Source organism: Phodopus roborovskii, unplaced genomic scaffold, assembly GCF_943737965.1.
Source record: "Phodopus roborovskii unplaced genomic scaffold, PHOROB, whole genome shotgun sequence".
NCBI lineage: Eukaryota > Metazoa > Chordata > Mammalia > Rodentia > Cricetidae > Phodopus > Phodopus roborovskii.
Genome location: NW_026126461.1, coordinates 11931532 through 11950565, shown reverse-complemented (window position 1 = coordinate 11950565; position 19034 = coordinate 11931532). Strand labels below are relative to the sequence as shown.

Below are 19034 nucleotides of genomic sequence, written 5' to 3'. Positions count from 1 at the left end.
CTCTAAGAGAATAAAATCCATGACTGAAATCTTCCCAGCTTGGCCATAAGAACCCGTGGTGACCACAGGAAAGAGAACCTAGAGCTACTTTAGTGCCTGCAAGAAAAATGTCTAGACGGTTCTGTAGAGGTTTGGTTTGCAGGAAAATCTAGGCCCTTGAGAAGAACAGCCATTCAAAGGCAAAGATGAGTCCTTGCTGCGGGGGATCTCACACCCTCTTCTGTCATCTGTGGGCATCAGGCACACACGTGGTGCACATTCATACTTACAGGAGAACAAATCTTAAAAAGTTTTGTTTTTTTTTTTTTTTTTTTTTTTTTTTTTTAATGGTAGAAGTTACATTGACTATATCAAACGTAGAACGTTTCATACATTTGGTAAGGGTACCAAAGTGTGTGAACCGTTGCCTAGAATAAAGGGAGGTGGCGATGTTGCAAGAGTAGATAGGGTGAGAGAATAGAAAGCAGTACGTTGCCGGCAGCTGGAGTTGAGGACCTGCACCTGCTACCATGGCGTTGCGGACCTACACATGCTGCTGTGGAGGTGAGGTCCTATACCTGCTGCCAAGCTCCTGCACTCCAAGTTTCCAGAGCTCAGTATCTACTCCAGAGCTGCCAGTGTGTGGTCTGGGGCTGTTTTAGGAACCTCGTACAAGTTTCTCTCTACTTCTGCTGCTAGAGTGGCAAAGCTGTTTCCAGAATAGATGTAAACTGGCTCCTCCCCCTTCTGCTTACCCTTAATTGTAGTCCCTACTTCATAAGCCAAATAGCGAAAGTCACCTAGTTAGGGTGAAAGTTCTTGGTGAAAAAATGGTTTGAAACAAATAGCAGGCATGAAGGTGCATGAAGACAACTGGAAAGTTTTAAAACATTGTACAGTGCCTCCTGACTTTGTTTTCCCAAACCAAATTTTAGTTTTTATTAATATTTAATGGTGTCTTCTAAATATATGGATCTCGGTTTTGCTATTAAGCCTTTTTTATTTTTTAATTTTGTATTTCCTTCATAATACATTGTGTTTGTGTAATAGCATAAGGAATTATAGCATGTCAGATATATTCCCTAAACAGATATAAAACGATTCTATTTAAATTTGGACCATTCTGTGAATTTATTTGTATTTTGTGAGATAAACGTGCTGTAATTTTTTTTAGCTCTCCTCATTTTACATTTCACAGGAGATAAGCTGCTCTTACACAGCTTATCCGATTGTGTTATCCCTTCTCTAATAATGATAAACACCAGACATTCTGTAGAATGGTCCTTCACTGAAAATTTTCCGATGTTTTCCTCGTGATTAGAGTTGGGTTATAGGCAATTCAAGGGAGCACCACAGAGGAAGAGTGTCTCACTCATCACATCATGTCAAGGGTCTGTCCTATCAGCCTGATTCACCATGATTGGCTTTGAGCTTGATTGCCCAGCCAAAGCATGTTTACCAGTCTCTCCACTGTGAGGCTCTGATCCCCTCCCTTTCTGTTCTCTGCTCTTTAGAGCGTTGTAACCACAAAGAATGTACACTTGATGGGTAGGAGGTAGTCGCTTACTTTCTAGTTGCTTGACAGTGTATCAGCTACATTAACCATGGGAAAATGGAAGTTTTGTCAGTCATTCATTTACATATTACACTTTATTTATATAAGTACATACTCACAGAATTTATTTCACACTTTATTTTTGTCTAGTTTATTACTTGAATTATTATAGCTTTGGCAACAGTCCTTTTATAGCAAGTCCTTGTCAAAGGAATGTGATTATATTTATTCTATGAAGACTTTTAAACTCAAGGGTGGTCACCAAAACCCAATTATCAGTCACTGATTCATTAATTGAAAGATTAACTGGATCATTGATTAATTAATCATGTCTTGTGTGATTAATGCCCCAAAGGCACATTAAAAGTGTGCTTTAATATTTAAAGCACAGCTTATTAAATGTTCATTATAGTGCAGATAAAAATTATACAAGGACAACAATTTCTGCTTCCAGAGTTACATGTAGAATTTGTTTTGATAAATATATTTTTTAGTGTTCCTTCTCTTTTCATTGACTTCCCTTACCATTTTTTCACCATCAAGTCATCTCTCATAAACAAATTTTGTGACTATTAACTCAAGTTTTCTTCAAGTTTTTCAGTAAAGTTTATGTTTTCTTTATATTAGTTCTTTGTTTCCATACTAATTTCATTGTTGTATAAAACTATGTTTTTACAGTGGATGGGGCCTTTTGTTCCATTTACTAATTAGTTATAACAATAAAACTTTACTAATCTTATGTTCTAATAGGTCTTAAATGCTGGTATAAGTAGTCATAATGCTAAATAAACTAATTTTAGCTCCAGGCTCATGATGTTTGTGTTATGCTTACAGCTTCTTTGTTAAAACATTTGTATACATAACAAGTAAAGGTGATAGTGAGGGTACCATTGAGATCTACATTAAAATTTTACTTTCAAAGCTTCTACAAAAAAAGATATTTCTGATTAAATCTTAGATTCATTCATGTTCATGGTAAAAATGAGGACATATCATTTTTGTCCCTTCAAGTATAATTTGAATATATGTTGGCGTACAACATGTAGAAAACAAAAGTGTCAAAATTCCATAACATCCTACTGTGGGTTAAGTAATGCAAGGGATCTTTATTATATCTATTTCATTTTTAAACTACATATCGGTGTTCATGGGGAACTTTCTAATGTGGAAGCATATTTCATAATTTTTAAAAATTGATTTGGGCTCACAAACTTAAACCAACATCTAGGGAGTCTTCGTGGGACCTACTTAGAACCTCTACATTTGGGCAAGACGTATATCTTGGTCTCTTTGTGGGGCCCCTAGAAATGAGCCAGGGATATATCCCTATTGCATGACATGGCTCTTTGGAACCCATTCCCTATTGGGGGGCTGCCTAACTCAACCTTGATACAACAGGGAGAAACTTAGTCCTGCCTCAACTTGCTATGCCAAGCTCTGTTTACTCCCCTGAGAGGCCTTAGCTTTTCTGAGGAGTGGATGGGACAGGGGAGAAAGGAAGTGGTAAAGGGAAATGGAAAGGGAAGAGAGTAGCCAGGACAAACTGTGGTTGGTATGTAAAATAAATTTTAAAAATTAACTGAAAAAAATTGGTATTTGTAGATTTGTTTTGCTCTCAGCCTTGATCAGAGCAGGTGACTTTTGCAATGGGCAACACTGAATGCAGACTCAAAACTTCTGAGAGTGCTACAGATAAATAATTTTGAGTGCTCAGGTATGAATGGATCATCCATATTTACCTTCCTCCATGCAAAACTCAAGAACCTTCCAGGAAAAAGGGGTGGAAATAATACAATGTTGGCAAATGCTGATTTCTGCCCATAATGTAGCTCTTCCACAAACCCATTTGTGGCATCTGTGGTTACTGGGAATCCAAAGTCCAGCATGGTTTGGGAGAAGCCCCCAGTGTCCACTGTTCCTGAAAGAGTCATTGGCAGTTAATTGCTACTGAGGGAGGGTCACTCTATTTAGCAGACGTGTCTATTGGCAGGTTGCACACATCCCAGTGCATGGCAACACATGCCTGTTCATGTGAAAGCACTAGTTGAACTCAGATTTGTAGTTAGAAGAAATAATTAAGTGAAAAAAGAATCTGAGATGATGATGAAGTGGTGGGCCCATGGTGGTTGGGGGGTTGGAAGGAAGTAGTCATGGATGTATAGAACTGTTATTCTTTGAACAAATGCTTTCAAGAACGTTTAAATGTCAGTACAAATAGAAACAGAAAGTTCCTTCTGAAAACATAATTCCGAATATCTTATCTGTGTAATGTTTGAGCTAAGAAGCTCTATTTTTAATAGGAATTAAAGACTACTCCTTAAGAAGGTGAATTTGGTGAAAGATCGTGATTTTGCTAAAACACAGCATCAGACAGAGTCTTTTAACACATTTTAACTAGAATTCTTATGTTTTTAATACTTTTGCTTAATGATGTAACTTTATATAACTAAAATAAATGTGAAATGTATTTCCTTTAAATGTCATTAAATAAGTACTTATACATATACTCAGATATATGCATAAGTATTTCTCCAAATGCAATAATTTGAGTTTTGTCTTTGTGTAAATATTGGGTTTGGGTTTTAGTTTGTTTTTCTTTTTCTCAGGACAAAGACAATTAGAGGCAAGATGACCCAGAGACCATTATGGTAGATTATTTCTTTCACGACATTTTAGTTTATGCTGTTTGTAAAGGGAAGAAATGGTATATCAAGAAATCACACTGTAATGAAAGGACAATAGCCTTTGTTGGCTTTGTCATATTATTGAATGCTGACCCTGTATTTGACACTGAGAATTGACAGAAGAGGATAAGCAATGTTTATGTTTGGTAACAATGTTGACTCTTGAAAAAGATTTGAAATGGCAGTAAGTAGGCAGACATTATTAGTGGATGTTTTTAAAGATACATCCAGGAAAATAATCTAAGTAATACTTCTTCTTCTACCTCTATATGTGAACCTTGAATAAACTTTAAAACTCATCTAATAATAATAATAATAATAATAATAATAATAATAATTTCTACTCTTTGTGCACCAAAGATTATTTTAAATCATTTTATACATTGATCATCTTTCATAGAAATATTTATAAACGAGTATTTACTCATTCTTCAATAATGACACATTGGCACTCTGACATCTAATCTGATATTAATCAGAGATTGTCATTGTTAGGGGTCACAGTTTACAGTTCCAAATACACATAAATATGACTAAGATCCTTAATAATGTCATAGTAGATAGCTAGCTCATATTTCTGCGAAAGGATAACCAAGCTAGTATGATAGCACTAGACTCTAAATCGTCTTTGTCATGTTCTTATACTGCCTCCTTTTCCTTGTCAGGAAAATCCAGTTTTTATTTTTGTTTAACAGCTGCTCAGTGGGTTTTATCGTTGTCCGAAGCACTAAGATCACAATGTTCGCAATCAGAATATTTTTGAAATTCTACCATTTCCTGTATTTCTCTGACTGCACAAACCTTGGTTCTGGGGAGATGGCTGAGTATGAAAAAGCCTTCTTGCCCAAGAGTGTAGACCTGAATTAAATTTTTGATATTAATGAACCATCCGGCTGCAGAGGCACATGTGTGTCACCTCAGTACTGGGCTGCAAGGGAGGCAAAGATCAACAAGTCTCTCTAAACAAATGTATGTAGACAAACCAGAGAGATCCAGGTTTGATGAGAGATTGTGCTTCAATAATGAAAGTAGAGAAAATGGGAGACAGTCAATACTTACCTGTAACATCTACATAAGTCTGTACTAGCAACAGCTTGTTTATATACACGTGTACACATACTTCTCTCTCTCTCTCTCTCTCTCTCTCTCACACACACACACACACACACACACACACACTCACACACACACATTTACACACATACTCACAGAGTCTGAACCCATTCTAATTTTAACAATTTCCTTTAAGTATGAGGCTTATAGGGAGCCTAGAAACACGTGCGAAGGCTTACTATTAGAGTAGTTTCCTTTGCCATTACTACTGTACCAAACTAATGAGGAACACTTCAGTCTGAAGCTAGTTTGCAACAGTGGAACCTGTGAAGGAAGCTTCAAGATGTTTAATAATGGGGCAAAGGTATAAGTAACAAAAGCAGAGTGACTACAAGCTCAGAACCAGGAGACTTTTCTGTCATGAGTGAGAATTTAATTTTTGTAGGTATCATAGGCTGTTTTTTCACTGTGTTAACTGTCACACTGATTTTTTTTTCTTTTTTATCAACATGAACTCACAGAATATGACTAAATGAACAAATGTGGGCGTCTTCTAAATGAAATAACATTTTGGACATGTAGAAATTTTAAACTCATATGTTATGAAGCCTAATGCTTTTGTTCTTTTAAATTTAACATTAAAACACATCAGCTAGTGAGGTGTGCATAGACATGAAGCAGGTTGGATTAGCTTGCACAACCACTGTTTCCTTTGTTTAATGATCACTAATTAAAGAATGTACCTTTACTGAGAGACCAAAATATACCCTGTAATTAAGCAAATGACATTAAAGAACACCATGTCCTTCAATCCTCCAAATGAACTGTTTCTGAGAAAGTGTCACCACATCGTTCTCAGAAAATGTGCTTGCTTTTTCCTTGGGAAGATCACTTTTGAATGTGCAGAAATTTGGCTAAAATAACAGAAGCATTACTTCTAGAATACCAGGAAAGATATGAGTATCTTACATTTATTTTTTCTGATTGAAAGGTATTTTTCCCCAAGAGTAAATACTACTTTCCTATACTGAAAGGTCACAAATGATTTACACAAAGATTGAAGGAAATAAATCAAAATCTCAGTGTAAAGAAGGTGTGATGTTAGTTCAAGATGAGGCCAAGCCTGTCCTCTATTAATAAGGGTTTTATGAGAAAGTCCTTTATGTGGCAAATACTTTAATGTAGTCTAACTTAACAGTTTGTTAGCTATAGTTTCACACAGCTTCACATATGGCTACTACTTTTGTAGACACAGTGCAGTGTCTTGCTTCACATGACCACTGGTTTTGTTAGATTCCTTTTCAGTGGAATTAGCTAGCAAGCTGTAGGTGATCAGGCCTAGCTGTCAATGAATACAGATCGAAAGCTTGTACTGTTGTTGAAGATTAGAGAACTGGTCATTTCTGTTCAATTTTACCCTTGGTCAACATGAAGACTCTTAAAAGTAAGCCACCTACCTCTAGAAAAGTAACTCATTTTTCTCATTCAGTTTTCTCATTCATTTAATGCTATGGGCAATCTACTCATTATTTCTAATTCATGACGGTATTTCATCATTAAACAATTACCTTGTTTACTTTTAAATCTATCAAGCATTCATTTGTATACCCTTGAAACTTAAAGAAAAAAATGAAGCCATACTTTACTTCCACCAATATTAATACTTAAAATTCTGACATATTAATAGCTGTTTTATCCACATTTGTAGATTATATCATATATTGCATTTATTCTATTTTTATAGCTTGATATTACAGATAAGCAATTTACTGACTCATAAAAGATCCTATAAATAATATTTTAAATATCCAATCTTATAAGAGTGTATAATTTATTGATAATTTGCTGTCTACATGCCAGTATCTTAAATATATAACATTTAGGATTAATAGGGCTGATGGTAATACAAAACATGAAATATTCTTCAATAAATGAAAACCTTTTATAATTTAAATTATTATGACTGAAGGGGAAGGGCATGCTGCAATTGGCTCAATAAGGCATCACCTTTTTTGGTTAAGAGTTTTAACGTTTTTTTCTTGATTTGTCCATGGCTGCACAATAGCAGCTGGACCTCTCAATTTTGTATTAACATTTAGATAGGAGTATCTAGACAAAGACATCAAGCCTTCCCAACTCTGCTTTCTCCTTGGCCTGTAAAAGAAAGTGATGTGTTTCTATATTTGTAGTCAATTACCAGTATTAGAAGTGTATTTTTCTGGGTTTCAAAGTTAATTGTTCAACACTCCTCTTGGCAGTATTTTCTCCATGCCTTCCCTATTTACTGGCCTCTTCACTGTGGTTGGAAAGATTGTAATTCCAGGTGCTGGTATCTGATCTTGTACTTGTTGAGTAGATGTTTTATGCATAGCTTTATGTTTCCTTTGTGTTCCTTAGGAAAGTGCGGTGGCTGTGTGTTATTAGGAAAATAATGTGGGTTCTGAAGGTGTGGGCACTTGGTATTTCAGGTAAAATGTCTATCTGGGTTTTCTAACCTGATAGTTAGAAAGTAGGGTTTGTCTAGGGAAGGTGGAAAACAGAGTGTTCTACCCATATCTACTCACTTAGGTCTCTGGTAATGAGGTCAGAGAGTGAGGACATGCCACAGAAGGTCTGCTGCAGAGATGAAACTAGGGTATCACACTTAGAATCCTCTTCTGTAAGATTTTATAAGGGTTAAGTTTAAGAGTGTTTATAAATGTATCCACTGGGAATGGACTTAAAAATTGTGCATATTGAGTGGTTGTTGTCAATTTATAAGTTGCTTTAATGACCCACCTCAATGGACCTTTGAGAAATATCAGTCTAGCACCATACTAATATCACCAGTATTTTTTAAAAATCATGTTCTTTTTTTGAGAGTATAATGATTATAATATTCTCTTCTTTCCATTTTCCAAACCTACCCATATACCCTACAGCCTTCATGTCATGTACAATAATCACCTTGAAATGATTCAAAGGCATTAATATATTGCTCTAAACTTTGAAATGACGTTAAATCATAGGTGTAATAGCAATCCTGTAATATCTATGCACAGGCAATTACATTCTCCGTAGTGCTATGTAATTCAGGAAGTTAAGGCAAGCCTTGACATGAGATTATATCAAATTCAAAATTTCTACACATCAAAATAGTCAACAGAGGTATAGAGAGGGCCTATAGAATGAGAGATCTCTTTGGATAGCTATTCATCCTAAAGGAAATTAATATCTAAATTTGTAAACAAACAAACACAAAGCATCAGAAGATCTGATAGTATAATTAATAAAGGAACCATGCAACTCATTAAGTTGATATCCTTTGTATTTATTTATTTATCTTCATGCTTAGTTTTTATATCATCTTATTTTACTTGTTTTGCCTGTATGTGTTGTGTATGTGCTTGATGTGTATGTCTAGCGCACACATGATCAAATGAGGGCACCAAATTTATTGAACTAGAGTTACAGATGGTTTTGAGTCAACAGGTGGGAGTTAAGGACTGAACCTGGGTTCTCTCCAAGTCTAGTATCTCTCCAGCCCCTAGTAGATACCCTTTAAAATTTTCCTGCATAGAAATTAAATTTATGAATTTATGATAGAATGTTCAATATATTTACCTATTGGGGAAATAAAAATCAAAACTGAATCAATCACAATCATACTAGGCTAAACAGCCCTCATTTTGAAAGCAATATGAACAAATAATCATGGTATTGTGGGCAGAAAAAGCATTTTACTAATTACTGCTGGGAATGCAATTCAGACTATTCTCTGTGGAATTAAATATGGCGGTTACTCAAATTCAACAGTACATATCTAATATAGAAATACAAATTATGCTTGTATGAATCAGTGAATTTTCTTTAGGACTGACACGCCTACCTGTGCTTAGGGGTTACCGATATGCTCTTCATAATAGCCAAATATAAGAATAAGAATTAGGTGCTCACAAATGTATGAATGAACAGAGAACACAGGACACACACATGTGCGTGTGCACATACAAGTGTGCACAAAGGAATTTTACTCATCTATAAAGAAGAACTCGGGCGCTCACACACTGACCTTCTGTGAGTCAGTCACAACGCAGTATCGCCTTCCAGGAAAGTCCTCTGGAGCAACTGGAAGATGAATGGGAGGGAGAAGTGACTGGGAGAACTCATTTGCACCCTGAGTGCTGCCGAGGTTCCAGGAGACAGCGAGGTGATTTGTGCACCCCCTATCGCCTGCATCGATTTTGCCAGGCAGAAGTTACATTCCACGATTTCTGTGGCTGCATAGAACTGCTACAAAGTGACCAGAGGGGCCTTCCTTCACTAGGGAGATGAGCCCTATGGGCTCCTAAGTCAGATGAGTTGATTGGACAGAAAGTGGCCCATGCCCTAGCCATAGGCCTTGGAGTGATCTCCTGCATTGGGTAGAAGCCAGTTGAAAGGCAAGCTGCTATCACCGAGAAGGTTGTTTTCGAGAAAACCAAGATCATCGCAGATAATGTGAAGAACTGGAGCAAAGTTGTCCTGGCCTATGAATGGGCCATAGGTACCAGCAACACCTCAACAGGCCCATAAAGTTCATGAGAAGCTGCCGGGATGGCTGAAATCCAATGTCTCCAATTCAGTGTCTCAAAACACCCGAATCATTTTTGGAGGGTCTGTGACTGGAGCCACCTGCAAAGAGCTGCTAAGCCAGCTGATGTGGACAGTTTCCTCAAGGGAGGTACTTCCCTCAAGCCTGAGTTTGTGGACATCATCAGTGCCAAGCAATAAGCACCAGCCACCTCCCCTACCCTCTTTTATGCTAGGACTAGGTGGCCCAGGAGCTTAGAACTGCTCCCACCACTCACAGGCTTCTGATGTCATCTGCCCCAACTTGTGTCCTAATCCACACTGTACCTTCCTTTTACAGCTGCTTATAATGGTTGGGACCAGACCAATCCCTTTACCACTTACAATACATGAAATAATGTCACCTATTTCAATAAAGCGGCTTCCTGGTTGGGGGAGTGAAGGAGTGGAATAGACTCTGTCCCTTCAGGCCCAACCCAGCAAGGGCAGGAGAGTAAAGTCACCCTCCTTTTCCTTCTCAGTGTATACTAAGGCCAACATCCTCTTGCTCTAAGATGACATGGAAGTTCCCCTCTCCCACAGTGCCGAGGCCCTAGTACTGTGTTTGTGAACCATTTTACATGTAAAGGAAATAAACACATGGCCTGAAGGAGGAGGAGGAAGAAAAAGAGGAGGAGGAAGAGGAAGAAGAGGAGGAGGAAGAAGATAAAGAAGAGGAAGAGGAGAAGGAGGAGGAGGAAGAAGAAGAAAATGAAGAAGAAGAAGAAGAAAAAGAAGAAGAAAGTTGTGTATTTTACTGGAGAGTGGATGTTACTATAAATAATTGTGTTAAGTGAAATATGCCAGACTTAAATACTTAAGTATTAATTTTTTTCATTTGAAGAATTTAGGGAGAAATAAAAGAACATGGTAAAAGAGGGTAGGTAGTGAGTGGGGTAAAGGAAGACGTACTTTGTTGTTGTTACTATAAAATCCTTCTAACAGTACTTCTGTCATATCCATCATTTTACTATTATTACCTTTCAAATAAGTAGAATCTCTGTGTGTTTGTGTATTCATGATCAATTCTCAATCACCTGTGCCAAGTAAATCATGCATACTCATCTCTCAGCAAACTTTTGATAAACAGAGAATGACTTCACTTGCTGTTTCTTCTCTGTGTTCCCAGAGCAGTGTGGAAAGATCTATGGCTTCACTGAATTTTGCCACTATTTACTTACATCCTTCATGGCTTTATAGAATTGTAAGCCCCTCTAGAAGAGAAAACTTTATTTATCTATCACTGTGTCCCCAGTGTGGCACTGGTGCTCAATAAATGTTTGTTGAACAAATCTGTAAAAGACCGCGGTGAGGGAGTCACATGTGAGATGCTTTCGGGTGCATCTCAACCTCCTCCGTCCATCTTCACTTCTCCAGAGCCCCAGGGAAATATCTGTCACATAATTCTACAATAATTTTCTATTCGAGGGACCTTTTATATTTCATTAAAAATGGGAGTGTTTCTGAAAAAAATCTTCTTCCCTGAATTTCTAAGACTTTGTTGTAAGTCTTGATTTTCTCTCTTATGTAGGAAGCACTGTGTGAAAATATAAAAACATTAAGTAGCTCACTGGGTCTAATGAAAAGTCAGCCGCAAGGCTAAGAAATGAATCGGAAGTGTAACCTATGTCCACAAGAACAATATGATGAACTCCAGGACAAACAATTCTCTCCGAACATAAACAATAGATGCATGCATATGCTATTATTACATGATTAGATATACAACAGTTGCAGGAATCGCTCCTGTAAATGGATCAATAAATCTTAAATTTACACATTTTATTTGAGTCATATCAAGGATAAACTTAAAGGACTGTGACATAGATGTAATTATGGTCTACATAGTAGAAAGTACCCTGGAAACACAAAACATTATGAAACTTGGTGAATAATTGGAAATGTTATTTTTTATTCTTTACTTTTATATCCATAACAAGCTATAGGTTCTGTCTAGAAGATTGAGTTTCTGTGCTGAGACAAAGTCATAAAAGTTCTTAATTTGTTAAATAGTCTAGGCATGGTTTCATTTGTATATTTTGTCTCCCCAAATATGTTAGTTTTGCAAATGAGCTGATTCCCACATTTTCATATCTTTCTGATCATGCTTTTTTAATGATGATATTTCTGTGCCTTCTGTTTATATTAACATTCTTTAGATTGTGCTCCATGACAAACAGTCTGGTGAACTCATAATGCTCACTGCTTTTGTGTCTGCTACACTAAATACTAATTTCCCCACTGTAGCACCCTCTTTCAAATGTGATGTGGATCCCAGTGCCCTGTCCCATGCCTTCAAGTACAAAGTATAGTATTTTTTATTTTTTATTTTTTTACATATGGTTCAAGGCAAGGGTGTAATGAGTTCACTAGACCCAAGATAAATGAGACATGGATGTTTATTGGGGAAGATTTACAGACAAAATTACTAAGTACCATGAGAATGCTTCTCTGCCTTTCCCACTGACCCAAGCTGACCCAAGAAAAAAGACCCGCATAAGCAAGACCACGCCTTATGCTTCCCTCTTTCAGCTCCCATGGGCCTGAAGCCATGCTCAAAGGGGTGAGGCTTCCCTTACAGGCAAGATTGCTACACATGTTCCATATGATATACAGTAAGTATTTTTACATGTGAAACTAATGTTATATGTCCATCATAAAGTATAATATGCATTATATGTTATAAAAGAATAATCAAAATGTGAATGGTGATTAATTTTACCTTTAAGATATAATAGAAATATTTACAGAATTTCAGATCTGAGTGTTTCCCAAGAAGCCATTAAAAACCAAAATCCACCCTAAAGATATCCTAATTCCTTTCTTCATGGAGACATTTCAGTTACATAATCTTGAAGAATGTTATCCTCTACTTGAAGGCAATGGTAAAATGACATGCCATAACATTAGCCATAAAACTGTATCTTAAATGAAATCTGAAAACTGTGTCTTAAGGCATAGATTACTTATATATCAATCTGTAAGAAGTAGTTTGAATGAAAGCTATAAATATATCACAGGGAAAAAAAAAGAAAAAGAGGGGAATAGAGAGAGTGAGAGACAGACAGAGAGAGAGAGAGAGAAAGAGGGTGGGGGAGGAAACAAAAGAAGGAAAAGACAGAAGAGAAAAGAAAATTCACATGCTGTGCCTTCCCCTGACCTTCAGTTATCCATAATCTGGATTTTATTCCTTCCTTTTGTCATGAGAGTTTCAAATCTGGGATTCATTCTCTGGCAGTCTGCTTATCAGGAAGAGACAGAATCCTTTCAACGTCTTTTTTCTCTTTCTCTGTCTCAGCTCTGAACTCCCTTTGGAATGTGAAATTCTAGTTACCATCCACACTCATGAATAATTTGTTGAGATAATTAATATGTCTTTGTTTTCTATGTTGAAGTGTTACTATAATTTGAACACTAGTATTACATGTGTGCCGATCAAATGAGACCACCTTTCTTATCTTTATGCTTGCAAGACTGACATTTGACTATGGAGCTCAAAAAACAAGGAGCTAACTGCCAATTACAAAGGGTTTTTCACTCTTGGGTCACTGATTAGTAGAAAAATCTTGAACTTTTATGAGAAGTAGATAATTTGAAAGTTACTTTTTTTTTGAGCATGTGTTGTTTATAAGTGGCTGTTTTAACTAGATTTAGTACTTTGGTCATCAGTTTCTAAGTATCAGTTGCTCTGAGAAACAGCTGGCTTCCCCATCTCAACTTCATAGGAACACAAACAAAGGTATTGAAATGAATTACAGTTTCCCACTGAGCCCTAACCACCAGGTTGAACCAAGGATTTTAATTCATGTCCATTGAAACTGAAACTTAGAAAACCTACTCAATATACCACATAAATCTACAGTTCAAACTCTGCATTCATACAAATTCTCTCTAATTTTCAATTAAAATAATATCTTACAAAAACCTTTGAAACTTAAGTCAAAGGAGAAGAAAATACAACAAAATGTTTGGGTTGTACAATAGACTATTTCAGCAATTCAGAAGAAATCCATAAGAAATTCATTCATGTGTATAGCAGGACTTCTAATAGGTCTTATAATAATAAATGCCCCAAGACAGATATTAGGGGGTGAAAGCTGAAAGATCAAAGAAGCAGAGCAGTCAGCCACTAGAGCTCTCTCTTACCTCTATTAAATCCTCAGACTGAAAAGAGACCAAGCTCCTATCTCCTACGGCCTTATATTCCTCTCAATATCTAGCCATATCCCTTCCTGTTTTTATAGACCTCCAGACTTCAATAGTTGACTAGTGGCTAGCTCTGCCCTCTGATCATGAGACAAGCTTTATTTTGTTAGAGTACAAACAAGATACCACAACACACATATTTGCTTGACTTTTAATATAAGATAACATTGTATTTGTTTAAAGCATTTGTTCTCAACCTTCTGAATGCTGTGACCTAAAGTTCCTCATGCTTTGGTATCCCCAATCATGAAGTTATTTTATTATTTCTTCATAGCTATAATCTTGCTACTGTTAGGAACCATAACATAAATATTTGGCACTCAGAATATCTGATATGCAACCTCCAAAGGTTCTCAACCCACAAGATAACAACAGTTGGTTTAAAGCAAGTCATTTAAAGGACTTCTTTAATAAGTGTTACTACATCTTACATATTAAAGTAAATCAGCTGAATCTAGTGTTAATTCAGTCATCATAACACATAAGGAGACATGCAAACAGAACATTTTTATTAAAGTATTTTTAATTTTTATGAAGTTTGTATTGATTTGGGTTTATAGTCAATCTAACAAAATGTGAAAATTGGAAGTATATAAAAGATCTTGTTGATATATACAATCTTAGGTGTCTATACAGTTTTTTCTCTTAACCTCACTATGAAAAATTTCTTCATAATAAATTTTAGTGAAAATTATTATTTATTGTGAACCTTAGATCCTCAGATGAAGTCACAATTATCATGACACACACATGTTGTATTCTGTATCATTCCTGACCCCCCAGAAAACAGTGGGACTGGTTTGCTTGCCCACATTTTCCTGATTCTTCACAATACAGTATTTTCTTCTAAGGTTGCTTAGATGAACGCCCAGGGAATTGTCATTAACTATTCAATAAAACAAGTGTGCGGTTATAAAACACTCACAGCTTTAGCATAAAATAATCTAATTGAAACCCTGCTATGTCTTAGTTTTATCCGTCTACAATTAAGTCAATATTAGTGTGATGAAAAATACAACTCAGATTAGAAACCCTCAATTATTTATTGCACTAAAATGATGTATAAATAAATAGTAGTATCAGAAGACAAACACATGTGCTCTCCAATGTGGAATTTGAATGTAATGCCACACAGGAAGGGCTTTGTTCATCTGTCTTGCTATCTACTGATAGAGAAACTGAGGTAAATAATGATATCTTCATTCTTTACATTCTTCACTTATTTTGTGTTTGCTTTCCTTACAATTTAAAATAGAGTCACACACACAAAAAAAATTGTTTCTTAAAATTTTTCCCGGTTAAAATTCCTTTGTGATTGAGACATCAAATACCTATACAGCTGTTTCAAAAGATCTTTGGACAAGAAAGCAAAGCACACTAGCTTCCCACTTTTTCTTAATGACTCATAATATGTTATGGTGAGACTGTGTCCATTTGTTTTCCATTTCATGATACAAGAACGCTATTGTTTTTACACAATGAGAAACGTAATCCTGCACTCTGCTAATGTTTTTTTTCTTTCCAGAAGTCTAGTCACTATAAATATTATCATCTCATAATGAAAAACTATGAGGAAAAATAATATATTCTTTGTGACAGTGTTAAAATAATCAGTGTAGTTATAACCATTAAAGAGAATTTTCCCTTTACTTTAGATTCTTGTCAAAAGAATAAGAGATAGCTTTTAACATACATTAGAATGTATTCTGATACTCTGCACTTAACAGTGATCTGTCTTACTTTCCCCATTTGTGTGTATGTGTGTGTGTTGCCTAAAAATAATGTATTATATGCCATATTCAACCTGTTGCCCATAGCTAGAACCCAAGAGAGCAGACAGAAATTCGATATTTCATAAGTGTTTTCTTTTTAGAGAAATTCTTGACACTTGTTTGGATAAGTATAGTTCCTACCTAAGCTCTCTCCAAGATAGTCATGCATAAGGTATTATAATCTCTTTTATTCTGCATAAACCTGAAATCAGAAGCTTTAATGTTGGCTCTGGAGGCATCTTGAAAATTTTAGATCAAAATTGTTTGAGCCAATATGATGAATAAAACTTATCATTTGTTTTTGGTATTATAAGTTGAAAATTCCTGCAGCCAACATCAAATATTATTAAATAACCATGTGCTATTCTGATATAGACTGTTACACCCAGATTAGCCATCATGTGTCATGTAGTCTAAATAACAAATTATGCAGTTTCGAAAGCAATACTGGCAGTGCAGGAGTTTGAAAGGGGAAAAAAGGGCAAAGATTGTCATTGAAGCACCACTTAATAAATGATACAGATTGTCCAATTTTAGATGAGATTTCACCCCTGTAATAAAATAAATTGTTAAAAATTAAAATGACTCCAAATATTTGGAGAGAAGGAGCATGTATATTCTTGTTCAGAATCCTGGTTATTGTTAACCTACATGTGTGAAACACAATAATTTTACTGTTTACATATAGAAACAATTTTGAAAACAAAAATTGAGTAGTAATGAAATTCAATAAACTCCTAGTTCTGAAGACATGTGTAGAGTAAAGACTTTATACATAGATGAGTGTTTATGTGCTGTATGTGATGTCCAATGGGATGTATGTTGGGATCCTGATGTCTAGCAAACCTATTCCTTTGTTTCATTTAGTCTTTTTTTATTTCATTTTATTTTTTTTATTTAATATTATATAACAAAGTCCAATTAAATGAAAACAAACATTTATACACAATATTTGGGAATTTGGGCGTTGTTCTTTCCAAACTACTTCCTGCTGGTAAGGGGCACTGTCATGGGGGATTCGAAGAAGATTCAGATATCCTGGCTGTAGTCTGTAGGGCTGTTTTGTCCAGCTGTTTTGAATGTAGGATCAGCTTGTACTCTGTTTCAGGCGGTCTGGCGTGATCAAACCACATTAGTCTGGAAGGAATCCACATCTTTTCATTTTCTGTGGAAACAAAAATAGAAATCCTTTTCCACAGTAACTTGTCCTTCAACTTAAATTTTGGAGTCAAAGCATTTTTTTTTAATTTAATTTATTATTTTACATGTCGATCCCAGTTCCCTCTCCCTCCCTCCCTCCCCCCAGCCCTTCCTCCCTCCTTCCCTCCCTTTTACCCTCTCTGCCCTCTCACATGCACTCTAAACACCCTACCCTCCCAAACCCCCACCCCAATTCCATATGTATGGGAATGCCATCCAGTTGGGGTCATGTAGATCTGACAAGTCATGTGAAGTAGGGACTAGGGCTTCTCTCCTGTCTCTAGATTAAGGCAGTTATCCCTCCATGGGGGATATGTTCGCAAAGTCCTTTTGTGCACCAGGGATACATCCTGGCTCCACTGTCTGAGGTCCCTTAGACTGCTCAGTCCTTCTGGCTGAGACCCATATTCAGGGGGGCCTGAGTCAGTATCATGTTGGCTTCCCAGCTATCAGTCTAGTGGCCATTAGCTCCTCCTTGTTCAGGTAAGCTGTCTCTATGTGTTTCTGCCACATGGTCTTGTCCTCTCCATCTGCATCTAGGTTCTAGTTTGACTCAGTGTTTATGTATGGGTGTTTGATCCTGTTTTCAACAGGCATTAGTTGAGGGCTCCATGGAGAAGTTAGTTGTTGATCTCACTCTCCGGGAAGGGCATTTATGATAGCCTTTTCACGGAAGCTGAGATTGTTAGTTGGGAGCAGTCTTGTAGTTCTCTAGACCTTTCTTTATGTTCAATTTTATCTTCAAACCAATATTGGCATCCTCTTTTATGTTCTCTCTCTCTGTCTCTGTCTCTCTCTTTCCTATCTTCTATTCCTAACCAGGCTCAATCTTCCTGGTCACACATGTTTTCCTTTCCTCCCCCTCATTTTCTCCTACTTCTCTCTCCATACGCTGCAACCCCCCCGACTTCACCTGAGGTCTGGGGGACTTGTCCCTTCCCAGTTCTGTGAGGGACTTTATATGAATCTCTTAGAATACACCTTGTGTCCTAGTTCGTCTGGTGATGTGAATTATAGGCTGGTGATCATTTGATCTAGGTCTAAAATCCATATATGAGTGAGTACATACTGTGTTCCTCTTTTTGTGACTGTGTTACCTCATTCAGGATGGTTTCTTCAAGTGCCATCCACTTGCCTGCGAATTTCAAGATACCATTATTTTTTTCTGCAGAGTAGTATTCCATTGTGTAGATGTGCCACATCTTCATTAACCATTCTTCAATTGAGGGGCATCTAGGTTGCTTCCAGGTTCTTGCTATTACAAATAGTGCTGCTATGAACATAGTTGAACAGATGTCTTTGTTGCATGGATGTGGATCATTTGGGTATATGCCTAAGAGGGGGATTGCCAGGTCCTATGGTAAACTAATTCCCATTTTCCTGAGGAACCGCCATACTGATCTCCAAAATGGCTGTATGAGTTTGCACTCCCCCAGCAGTGGAGGAATGTTCCACTTTCTCCACATCCTCTCCAAATAAGTCATCACTGGTGTTTCTAATTTTAGCCATTCTGGCAGGGGTAAGATGGTATCTCAAAGTTGTTTTTATTTGCGTTTCCCTGATAGCTAAGGATGTGGAGCATTTTCTCAAGTATCTTTCAGCCTTTTTGATTTCCTCCATTGAGAATTCTTTCTTCAGTTCTGTACCCCATTTTTTAATAGGGTTATTTGGTGTTTTGTTGACTAGTTTCTTGAGTTCTTTGTATATTTTGGAGATCAGCCCTTTGTCGGATATAGGATTGGTGAAAATCTTTTCCCAGTCTGTGGGCTGCCGTTTGGTCTTGTCGACTGTGTCCTTTGCCATACAGAAGCTTCTAAGTTTGAAGAGGTCCCATTTATTAATTGTTTCTTTCTGTGTCTGTGCCCCTGGAGTTATGTTCAAGAAGCGGTCTCCTATACCAATTTGTTCAAGGGTACCTCCTACTTTCTCTTCTAAGAGGTTCAATGTGGCTGGATTGATGTTGAGGTCTTTGATCCATTTGGACTTGAGTTTTGT

At 36.7% G+C, this 19034-nt stretch overlaps 1 pseudogene; it reads left to right on the top strand.

Moving 5' to 3' along the window:
* Nucleotides 1-509: 509 nt before the first annotated feature.
* LOC127226601 (triosephosphate isomerase-like) lies at nt 510-10031 on the top strand (annotated as a pseudogene).
* Nucleotides 10032-19034: the final 9003 nt, after the last annotated feature.